Below are 11,799 nucleotides of genomic sequence, written 5' to 3'. Positions count from 1 at the left end.
GCCTGCACACTGTCCTGATCCTGCCATCTCCCTGCTGCCTGCTCACTGTCCTCATCCTGCCATCTCCCTGCTGCCTGCACACTGTCCTCATCCTGCCATCTCTCTGCTGCCTGCACACTGTCCTCATCCTGCCATCTCCCTGCTGCCTGCTCACTGTCCTGATCCTGCCATCTCCCTGCTGCCTGCTCACTGTCCTCATCCTGCCATCTCCCTGCTGCCTGCTCACTGTCCTCATCCTGCCATCTCCCTGCTGCCTGCTCACTGTCCTCATCCTGCCATCTCCCTGCTGCCTGCTCACTGTCCTCATCCTGCCATCTCCCTGCTGCCTGCTCACTGTCCTCATCCTGCCATCTCCCTGCTGCCTGCTCATTGTCCTCATCCTGCCATCTCCCTGCTGCCTGCTCACTGTCCTCATCCTGCCATCTCCCTGCTGCCTGCTCACTGTCCTCATCCTGCCATCTCCCTGCTGCCTGCTCACTGTCCTCATCCTGCCATCTCCCTGCTGCCTGCACACTGTCCTGATCCTGCCATCTCCCTGCTGCCTGCTCACTGTCCTCATCCTGCCATCTCCCTGCTGCCTGCACACTGTCCTCATCCTGCCATCTCCCTGCTGCCTGCTCACTGTCCTGATCCTGCCATCTCCCTGCTGCCTGCTCACTGTCCTGATCCTGCCATCTCCCTGCTGCCTGCACACTGTCCTCATCCTGCCATCTCCCTGCTGCCTGCACACTGTCCTGATCCTGCCATCTCCCTGCTGCCTGCTCACTGTCCTGATCCTGCCATCTCCCTGCTGCCTGCTCACTGTCCTCATCCTGCCATCTCCCTGCTGCCTGCTCACTGTCCTCATCCTGCCATCTCCCTGCTGCCTGCACACTGTCCTGATCCTGCCATCTCCCTGCTGCCTGCACACTGTCCTGATCCTGCCATCTCCCTGCTGCCTGCTCACTGTCCTCATCCTGCCATCTCCCTGCTGCCTGCTCACTGTCCTCATCCTGCCATCTCCCTGCTGCCTGCTCACTGTCCTCATCCTGCCATCTCCCTGCTGCCTGCTCATTGTCCTCATCCTGCCATCTCCCTGCTGCCTGCTCACTGTCCTCATCCTGCCATCTCCCTGCTGCCTGCTCACTGTCCTCATCCTGCCATCTCCCTGCTGCCTGCTCACTGTCCTCATCCTGCCATCTCCCTGCTGCCTGCTCACTGTCCTCATCCTGCCATCTCCCTGCTGCCTGCTCACTGTCCTCATCCTGCCATCTCCCTGCTGCCTGCACACTGTCCTCATCCTGCCATCTCCCTGCTGCCTGCTCACTGTCCTGATCCTGCCATCTCCCTGCTGCCTGCTCACTGTCCTGATCCTGCCATCTCCCTGCTGCCTGCACACTGTCCTCATCCTGCCATCTCCCTGCTGCCTGCACACTGTCCTGATCCTGCCATCTCCCTGCTGCCTGCACACTGTCCTCATCCTGCCATCTCCCTGCTGCCTGCTCACTGTCCTGATCCTGCCATCTCCCTGCTGCCTGCTCACTGTCCTGATCCTGCCATCTCCCTGCTGCCTGCACACTGTCCTCATCCTGCCATCTCCCTGCTGCCTGCACACTGTCCTCATCCTGCCATCTCCCTGCTGCCTGCACACTGTCCTCATCCTGCCATCTCCCTGCTGCCTGCACACTGTCCTGATCCTGCCATCTCCCTGCTGCCTGCACACTGTCCTCATCCTGCCATCTCCCTGCTGCCTGCTCACTGTCCTCATCCTGCCATCTCCCTGCTGCCTGCTCACTGTCCTCATCCTGCCATCTCCCTGCTGCCTGCTCACTGTCCTCATCCTGCCATCTCCCTGCTGCCTGCACACTGTCCTCATCCTGCCATCTCCCTGCTGCCTGCACACTGTCCTCATCCTGCCATCTCCCTGCTGCCTGCACACTGTCCTCATCCTGCCATCTCCCTGCTGCCTGCACACTGTCCTGATCCTGCCATCTCCCTGCTGCCTGCTCACTGTCCTCATCCTGCCATCTCCCTGCTGCCTGCACACTGTCCTGATCCTGCCATCTCCCTGCTGCCTGCTCACTGTCCTCATCCTGCCATCTCCCTGCTGCCTGCTCACTGTCCTCATCCTGCCATCTCCCTGCTGCCTGCACACTGTCCTGATCCTGCCATCTCCCTGCTGCCTGCACACTGTCCTCATCCTGCCATCTCCCTGCTGCCTGCACACTGTCCTGATCCTGCCATCTCCCTGCTGCCTGCACACTGTCCTCATTCTGCCATCTCCCTGCTGCCTGCACACTGTCCTGATCCTGCCATCTCCCTGCTGCCTGCACACTGTCCTCATCCTGCCATCTCCCTGCTGCCTGCTCACTGTCCTCATCCTGCCATCTCCCTGCTGCCTGCTCACTGTCCTCATCCTGCCATCTCCCTGCTGCCTGCTCACTGTCCTCATCCTGCCATCTCCCTGCTGCCTGCACACTGTCCTCATCCTGCCATCTCCCTGCTGCCTGCACACTGTCCTCATCCTGCCATCTCCCTGCTGCCTGCACACTGTCCTCATCCTGCCATCTCCCTGCTGCCTGCTCACTGTCCTCATCCTGCCATCTCCCTGCTGCCTGCTCACTGTCCTCATCCTGCCATCTCCCTGCTGCCTGCACACTGTCCTGATCCTGCCATCTCCCTGCTGCCTGCTCACTGTCCTCATCCTGCCATCTCCCTGCTGCCTGCACACTGTCCTCATCCTGCCATCTCCCTGCTGCCTGCACACTGTCCTCATCCTGCCATCTCCCTGCTGCCTGCTCACTGTCCTGATCCTGCCATCTCCCTGCTGCCTGCTCACTGTCCTGATCCTGCCATCTCCCTGCTGCCTGCACACTGTCCTCATCCTGCCATCTCCCTGCTGCCTGCACACTGTCCTGATCCTGCCATCTCCCTGCTGCCTGCACACTGTCCTCATCCTGCCATCTCCCTGCTGCCTGCACACTGTCCTGATCCTGCCATCTCCCTGCTGCCTGCACACTGTCCTCATCCTGCCATCTCCCTGCTGCCTGCTCACTGTCCTCATCCTGCCATCTCCCTGCTGCCTGCTCACTGTCCTCATCCTGCCATCTCCCTGCTGCCTGCTCACTGTCCTCATCCTGCCATCTCCCTGCTGCCTGCACACTGTCCTGATCCTGCCATCTCCCTGCTGCCTGCTCACTGTCCTCATCCTGCCATCTCCCTGCTGCCTGCTCACTGTCCTCATCCTGCCATCTCCCTGCTGCCTGCTCACTGTCCTCATCCTGCCATCTCCCTGCTGCCTGCTCACTGTCCTCATCCTGCCATCTCCCTGCTGCCTGCACACTGTCCTGATCCTGCCATCTCCCTGCTGCCTGCTCACTGTCCTCATCCTGCCATCTCCCTGCTGCCTGCTCACTGTCCTCATCCTGCCATCTCCCTGCTGCCTGCACACTGTCCTGATCCTGCCATCTCCCTGCTGCCTGCTCACTGTCCTCATCCTGCCATCTCCCTGCTGCCTGCTCACTGTCCTCATCCTGCCATCTCCCTGCTGCCTGCACACTGTCCTGATCCTGCCATCTCCCTGCTGCCTGCTCACTGTCCTCATCCTGCCATCTCCCTGCTGCCTGCTCACTGTCCTCATCCTGCCATCTCCCTGCTGCCTGCTCACTGTCCTCATCCTGCCATCTCCCTGCTGCCTGCACACTGTCCTCATCCTGCCATCTCCCTGCTGCCTGCACACTGTCCTCATCCTGCCATCTCCCTGCTGCCTGCTCACTGTCCTGATCCTGCCATCTCCCTGCTGCCTGCTCACTGTCCTCATCCTGCCATCTCCCTGCTACCTGCACACTGTCCTGATCCTGCCATCTCCCTGCTGCCTGCACACTGTCCTGATCCTGCCATCTCCCTGCTGCCTGCTCACTGTCCTGATCCTGCCATCTCCCTGCTGCCTGCACACTGTCCTCATCCTGCCATCTCCCTGCTGCCTGCACACTGTCCTCATCCTGCCATCTCCCTGCTGCCTGCTCACTGTCCTCATCCTGCCATCTCCCTGCTGCCTGCTCATTGTCCTGATCCTGCCATCTCCCTGCTGCCTGCACACTGTCCTGATCCTGCCATCTCTCTGCTGCCTGCTCTCTGTCCTGATCCTGCCATCTCCCTGCTGCCTGCTCACTGTCCTCATCCTGCCATCTCCCTGCTCCTGTGCCTCTCCTGCCTTCTGCTGACCACCACTTTCCTTCATACATATTAAGTAACCTATACTTTTAGTGTAATGTTCTGTAGCTCATAACACTAATATTTCCTACTTACTCTTCTTTTACCACCAAAAGAGTGTCTGATGTCTCCATCTTTCCTTTTCCTCATAGTGTGTCTGTGAATAAAATCTAATCTATATTTAACAAAACAGTATCTGAAAACTATCAGATGAAGCTTCTAAAATGTCTATATATATGAAATTGTGGAATGCAGAATCAATACCACTAAAATTCAAATAATAGGGCTTATTATTTGTTAGCTAGTTTTTTTTACGTTGCCCCTATAGGTGTCACTTATAGTAATGTTTTTTCAGAGCATGACGTTAGACCTTCTTATGCGTTAATATTAGCCTAATAACAAACCACACAGGCTAAGTGGCAAATTAATTTCAGAATGGCACAATTTATTCGTGATAAAATGAGAACGAAAACATATGGAGTTCATCTCCTTGGAAAATGACCATGATCGATTTTCCCTCACCAAATAAGCCTGGTTTAAATAGAGAACTTAGCTCATCTTGCTAGTTAATGTAACTAAAGTTGACTGTACCGGTGTTCTGTCGAGTTGAGCTACTTTGTCGAGGTAAGCTATGATTAAGGCTATCAATTAGCACTACAGTAGATTACCTGGACAAAGTAGCTCAACTCGACAGAACATCTGCCTCAGAAGGACAATGGTAAGTAATTCAACTTATAATGACGTCAGCTTGCATTAGTAGATGAAACACTTAAACGAATAAATGAAGGTTGTAAAATAACACATTTTCAACAGGCTAGACTTCTGCTGGCTACTCACATTTACCAATGCACGACAAACAGTACTATGACAGACGAACACAATGAACAGGTCACTCAATGAGAATGAATGACGCAACCGACTGGCTGCTTCTAGCGCCGAGGTGGTTAAAATGGTACGGTCCACATTAGGGGTGTCTGAAATTGTTTTACATAAACTTTTCCTACAAGGTGAGGTTATCTTTTTTTTTTTTTTTTACAGCAAAAGAAAAATGTTAAAACCCCCCCAAAACTGCTATTTTTGTCTCTTTGGGGGGGTCTGGGTCTTGATCAGGGGGTACAGTACCCCCCAGTACCCCCCATAATTTGAACCATGAGTCTGATGTAGATTGAAAATTGTATGGTACTATGTAAATGATTCTCACTGACTGAATAACAGCAGAATGGTTGCTGTAATCATCTTGCAGTTTACTATAAAGAGAAGTGTTTCTATGTAACAGGTCAGCAAAAGAAACTGCTGTCCAGAGGCTTAACGGTGAGGATACGACTTCATTCTTAGCCTCAGCAATTGGTCCAGCAAAGCCAAGTGCATGACAGGGAACAAGAAGCCCCAGTTCTGGAAACCACCGTCACCCCATCAGCGTGGAAGGAACCTGTCGCTCAGGGAATGAGGGAATTCACAGGGTGGAAGGACACATTCTCTGTGCCTGAGTACGAGACCCACCACTCGTCCAAACAGAGATACTGTAGTGGTTTTTACTCTCTCGTGAGAGGGAGCAATATGGATTTCTAAAAACACCCAAAACTGCATTTAAACGTTTGACATTATGTGAAGTGATAAAAAGATGCAACAAATACCAGTTATCATGTTCAGAAGGTCAAGTGCACTCACCCTTCCCTTTGTTGGCATTAAGCAATACATTTTATTGACTGGGGGAGGGGGGTGGCACTAGAATTAATACCATACCGGAGAATGCTCGGTATGCCATATGCCCCATATATATATATATCCTGTAGCTGCAGTGAGTATATTAGCATTATTGTTAACAAGTGTACTGCCACAGTAACAAGTACATATATATGTGACAGTAAAATTTTCTGGCCATCTACATTGATAAAACTTAGATGATTGTACTGTTTTATTATTAAATACAATTATTAGATAGAACCGGCTTATGTATTTGCTCTTTAAGAGGTTTTTACTGTTGTCTGGTGAGCTGTAGTGCAACCTGTCTGACTGAAACCTGTTTCTCCTCTCAGCACTAGGCGATTGGAAAAAGCCGTGAGCTGGACAGATAATGAGTACTGGGCAGCCTGGAATAAGTGGGATGAGGTGATTGATTGGGGAGATGACGAATCTCCACCCACATCACCTCCCTCTAACCAGGCTGGCACCTGTACTGGAGACGTGGATGCTGGGGCGGTGGAACATTATCATCAGCCCGTATATAAACGTATGTATTTCAGAACTTTTTTTAACATGAGTTTGAGACAGTCTGATGTTAATTGAAGTTTAAAAAATTGGTCGGTACTATGTAAATTATTCTCACTGATTGAATAACAGCAGAATAGTTGCTGTAATCATCTTACAGTTTACAATAAAGAGAAATGTTTCTGTGCAACAGGCCAGCTAAAGAAATTGGTCTCCAGAGGCCTAACATTGAGGATGCAACTTCATCTGTGTGTCCGGCCTCAGCCAGTGGTCCAGAAAGTGCATGACAGGGAAGAAGCCCCAGTTCTGTCCACCGCACTCCCCCCATCATCTTGGAGGGAAGCTGTTGCTCAGGGAAAGAGGGAATCCGCAAGGCGGAAGGACCCATTCTCTGTACCTCAATATGAGACCCACCACTGGCCTAGGCAGAGACACTGGTTACGACAGCCACCAAAGACCTCCATAGATGAGAACATCATCCAAGACCTCTGCAATGGCCTGCAGACTTTTTCACTGTCATGAGGGGGAGCTGTATTTAAACTGCTAATACTGTCTCAGCCAAATACTGTCCTCTATGTCCATCAAAAATGCAATGAAAAAGAAAATATATCAAGCATCTCAGTAGATACTGACTGTATTGAATTACACTGGGATAGTGAATCCCCTGGGAGAAAGCTAGATGTAGGCAGGGTTTCATCTATTCTGTTATATAATCATGAGTGACATATTGCAGTAATGGAAAAAAAATAAACATCAGAATCAGAATCAGAATCTTACATACCTGGATCATGTCCCCCCTTAGTCTCCTTTGCTCGAGGCTGAACAGATTCAGCTCAGCTAACCTCTCCTCATAAGACATTTCACTAAGACCGGGAATCATTCTTGTAGCCCTACGTTGAACCCTTTCAAAGGCAGCAATGTCCTTTTTAAGGTAAGGTGAAAAAACCTGCACACAATATTCTAGGTGGGGTCTTACCAAGGAATTGTACAATCTTAAGCTTCACCTACCTTGACCTAAACTCCACACACCTAGAGATGTAACCCAACATCCTACTGGCCTTTTTAATTGCTTCCCAACATTTGCGAGAGTGGGACATGGCAGCAACAACATACACACCAAGAGTAGTCCACCATTTTGGCTTGGATTATAGCTTCCATTACTTTTCCAAGTGCCTATAGTTTGTTGGATTACTTCTATCCCCTTTTTTGAATATGGGTGTTATATTAGTAACACACCAACAGATACAGATTTCTGAAATAGCAAAGCTAAATAATATCCCTCATCTCTTTTAAAACTATAGGTAAGATGCTGTTATGATCTCCAGTCTAGAGTTGCAGTGTAACAGTATTCACAGGAAAGGGGATAAAGGGACAAACAGGGTAAGGGCAACAAGATTGGACAACAACAGTGGACAAAGGGATATTTTTTTGTATTTTATTCATAAGAACATAAGAACATAAGAAATATACAAACGAGAGGAGGCCATTCGGCCCATCGAGCTCGCTTGGGGAGAACTTAACTAATAGCTCAGAGTTGTTAAAATCTTATCTAGCTCTGATTTAAAGGAACCCAAGGATTCAGCTTGCACTACGTTATCAGGAAGACTATTCCATACTCTGACTACACGCTGTGTAAAGAAGTGCTTCCTTAAATCCAGTTTGAAATGTTCTCCCGCTAATTTCCACCTATGGCCACGAGTTCTTGTATTTGAACTAATGCTGAAGTAACTATTCGGTTGAACAGCATCCAAACCTGTTAGAATCTTATAGACCTGGATCATGTCCCCCCTCAGTCTCCTTTGCTTGAGGCTGAACAGATTTAGCTCAAATAACCTTTCCTCGTATGACATTCCTCTAAGACCAGGAATCATTCTTGTGGCCCTACGCTGCACCTTTTCTAAGGCCGCTATGTCCTTTTTAAGATATGGTGACCAAACCTGTACACAATATTCTAGGTGAGGTCTCACCAAGGAATTGTATAATCTTAGCATTACCTCCCTTGACTTAAACTCCACACACCTGGAGATATACCCCAACATCCTATTGGCCTTTTTTATTGCTTCCCCGCACTGGCGAGAATGAGACATGGAAGCATCAACATACACACCAAGGTCTTTCTCATAATCAGCTACCTTTATTTCAGTAGGTCCCATAAAATACCTGTACTTTATATTTCTGCTCCCTACATGGAGTACCTTACATTTGTCTATGTTAAATTTCATCTGCCAGGTGTCAGCCCAGTCACTAATTAAATTAAGATCCCGCTGTAGCTGCTGAGCCGCTAGTTCAGTATCTGCTACACCACCCACCTTGGTGTCATCTGCAAATTTCACCAGTATACTGTATATATTGGTGTCTATATCATTTATGTAAATAAGGAACAAAAGTGGTCCTAAAATTGAACCCTGCGGTACCCCACTATGAACGCAGGCCCACTGTGACATCGAGCCTCTTATAACTACTCGCTGCTTCCTATCCGTTAACCAGTTATCAATCCAAGTCGCTACAGTTCCTAAAATACCTGTCGCTTTGAGTTTAAGTGAGAGCCTCTTGTGGGGAACAACATCAAAAGCCTTTTGGAAATCTAAATAGATGACATCATAGGCCTTCTTATCATCAACTTCCTGAGTAGCTTCCTCAAAAAACTCCAACAGATTTGTTAAACAGGATCTACCTCTCCTAAATCCATGCTGGCTATCCCTCAAAATGTTATTTGAGTCCAGGTAATCTACCATTTTCTCTTTGATTATAGCCTCCATAACTTTACCAGTTATACAAGTTGATTGTATAGACTGATTGGCCTATAGTTTGACAAATTACTTCTATCCCCTTTTTTGAAAATGGGCGTTATGTTGGCATGCTTCCAATCAGAAGGTACCACACCTTCAGATAAGGATTTTTGAAACAGTAATGTTAAGGGTTGGCATCTCTTTTAACACTATAGGTAAGATGCCATCAGGGCCCTGTGATTTATTTATTTTGAGCTTAGCTAGGCTTTGCAAAACATCAGCTTCAGTTATATATATATTAGTTATAGACGATGTTGGATTAGTAATAAGAACTGGTAAGTTACTAGTGTCCTCAACAGTGAATACCCGTGCAAAACTATCATTGAACTCATTTACTATGTCAATGTCGTTTTCAATTATAAGACCCTTACTATCCTGCAGATTAGTGATTTCAGCTTTTAGAGCTCTTTTAGAGTTAAAATACTGGAAGAAACTTTTAACGTCATCCTTAGCCTCCAATGCGATCTTCCTTTCGACATTCCTTTTAGCTCGTCTAATGTCATTTTTTAATTCAGCCTGTAGATTTAGATACTCTTGCTTTATTATGTCATCATCAGTTATTTTCCATCTCTGGAACAAAGCCCTTTTCCTCCTTACTTTATACTTTATGTCCCTATTAAACCACCTAGGTTGCAATTTCCTTGATTTATTCTTGTTAGAAACAGGTATGAAGTCCTCTTGTACTTGCAATAATGTGCTTTTAAAAAATCCCCATGCCTCTTCAACAGTTTTGTTAATTAACTCCATCCAGTTCACAGTTTCTAGTTTTAATCTCATACAATTGAAGTTAGCCTTCCTAACATTATATATTTTTGATTTGGACTTTGCTCTTCGGGCACTAAACTTAACCTCAAATTTAACCATGTTATGATCGCTACTGTCAAGTGGTTCTAAAACATCTAATTTACCAATCCTGTCCTGGTTATTAGACAAAACAAGATCAAGAATGGCATCTCCCCTGGTAGGGGTGTTAACAAACTGAGTAAAAAAACAATCCTGTACTAATTCCACCATGTCAAGTTCATTTTCAGAAGAGCCAGCAACAATGTCCCACTGCATCCCCGGTAGATTAAAATCACCCATAACTACCACATCATTTTTATTGCTCATAATCCTAATATCACTGTATAACAATCTGCTTTCCTCAGCAGCTACATTGGGTGCTCTGTAACAAACACCGACAATTAGGCTATTTGAGTTTGTAGCATCTAATTTTACCCATATAGCTTCCGTACTTTTACTTATATCAGTAAGCTCCCTTGCCTGCAAGTTTTCCTTTACATATACTGCAACACCACCTCCCTTCTTACCTATACGGTCTTTACGGAACAATGTGTAACCATCCATATTATATTCTTGTCCATCCTTATCACTGAAACACGTTTCAGTTATTGCTATAATATCATAAGAGTCTGATGAGATAAGAGCCTCTAAATCATGAATTTTATTCCTAATACTCCTGGCATTTAAATACAGACAACAAAGGGTAGGCCTATTACAGTGCCTACTTATAATATGATTTTTTGGGGCTTTCCGTTTCCCCCCAGTTACATACTTAACTAACCTCCCTGCCCCCCCAGTCCCTAGTTTAAACATTCCTCAACTACTCTACAAATACGCCTTCCCAGTACACTGGTTCCCCTCCGGTTCAGATGCAACCCATCCGGCTTGAACAGGTCCCACCTGTTCCAGAAGGTCCTCCAGTGCCCCATAAACCTAAACCCCTCTTTCCTACACCATCCTTTTAGCCACACATTTAATCTCCTTATCTCAGTTAACTTAGCCTGACTTGCGCGTGGCACGGGGAGTATTTCAGAAAATACCACCATGGACGTTCTGCTTCTAAGCTTATTGGCGACTTCTATAAATTTATCCTGCAGAACAGCCCTTCTACCCTTGCCTATGTCATTGGTGCCAACATGCACCACGACAACTGGATCCACCCCAGCTGGGGCCAAAAGCTTGTCCACACGATCTGGAAGGTCTCCTACCTGGGCACCAGGCAGGCAAGACACCGTACGGGACCCTCTATCACGCGTGCACACATAACTGTCTACTCCCCTAATAATTGAATCCCCCACTACCACAACCTCCCTTTTTCTGGGGGGAGGGGGCTCCTCAGTGCCCAAGGGCCCACCTGCCTCCCCAGTCCCTTCCGGCTCTAAAGCTGGAAGCACCTGAAACCTGTTAGACACAGACACCTCAGGTGATGCCGCCTCTGTAACGTGTGTACGCCTTTTCCTGCGTCTACGACCTACGGTCACCCAGCTCTCTCGACCTCTCTGCTCTTCATTCTCCCTCCCCCCCGCTAGTGGCGTACACACCATCTCCCTAAACGGCGTATCAACTAGCTCATCTAACTCACTGTTGCATTGGATGCGAGCCAGTTGCTCCTCAAGGTCGCGAACCTTGACCATGAGTGAGTCCACTAGCTTACATCGCTCGCAGATGAAGTCCGACTGGACACTAACGTCCAGAAGGGCAAACATCTTGCAAACGCAACACTGAGCCGGCCCCATAATTAACTAACTCACTATGACCCCGTACTCCCAGCCCAGTAAATTTATATAGTGTATTTAACTATAAAGATTAATTTGCGTAACAATAAATG

Source organism: Paramormyrops kingsleyae, unplaced genomic scaffold (assembly GCF_048594095.1).
Source record: "Paramormyrops kingsleyae isolate MSU_618 unplaced genomic scaffold, PKINGS_0.4 ups29, whole genome shotgun sequence".
Classification (NCBI taxonomy): Eukaryota; Metazoa; Chordata; class Actinopteri; order Osteoglossiformes; family Mormyridae; genus Paramormyrops; species Paramormyrops kingsleyae.
Note: the sequence above shows the minus strand (reverse complement) of the source record.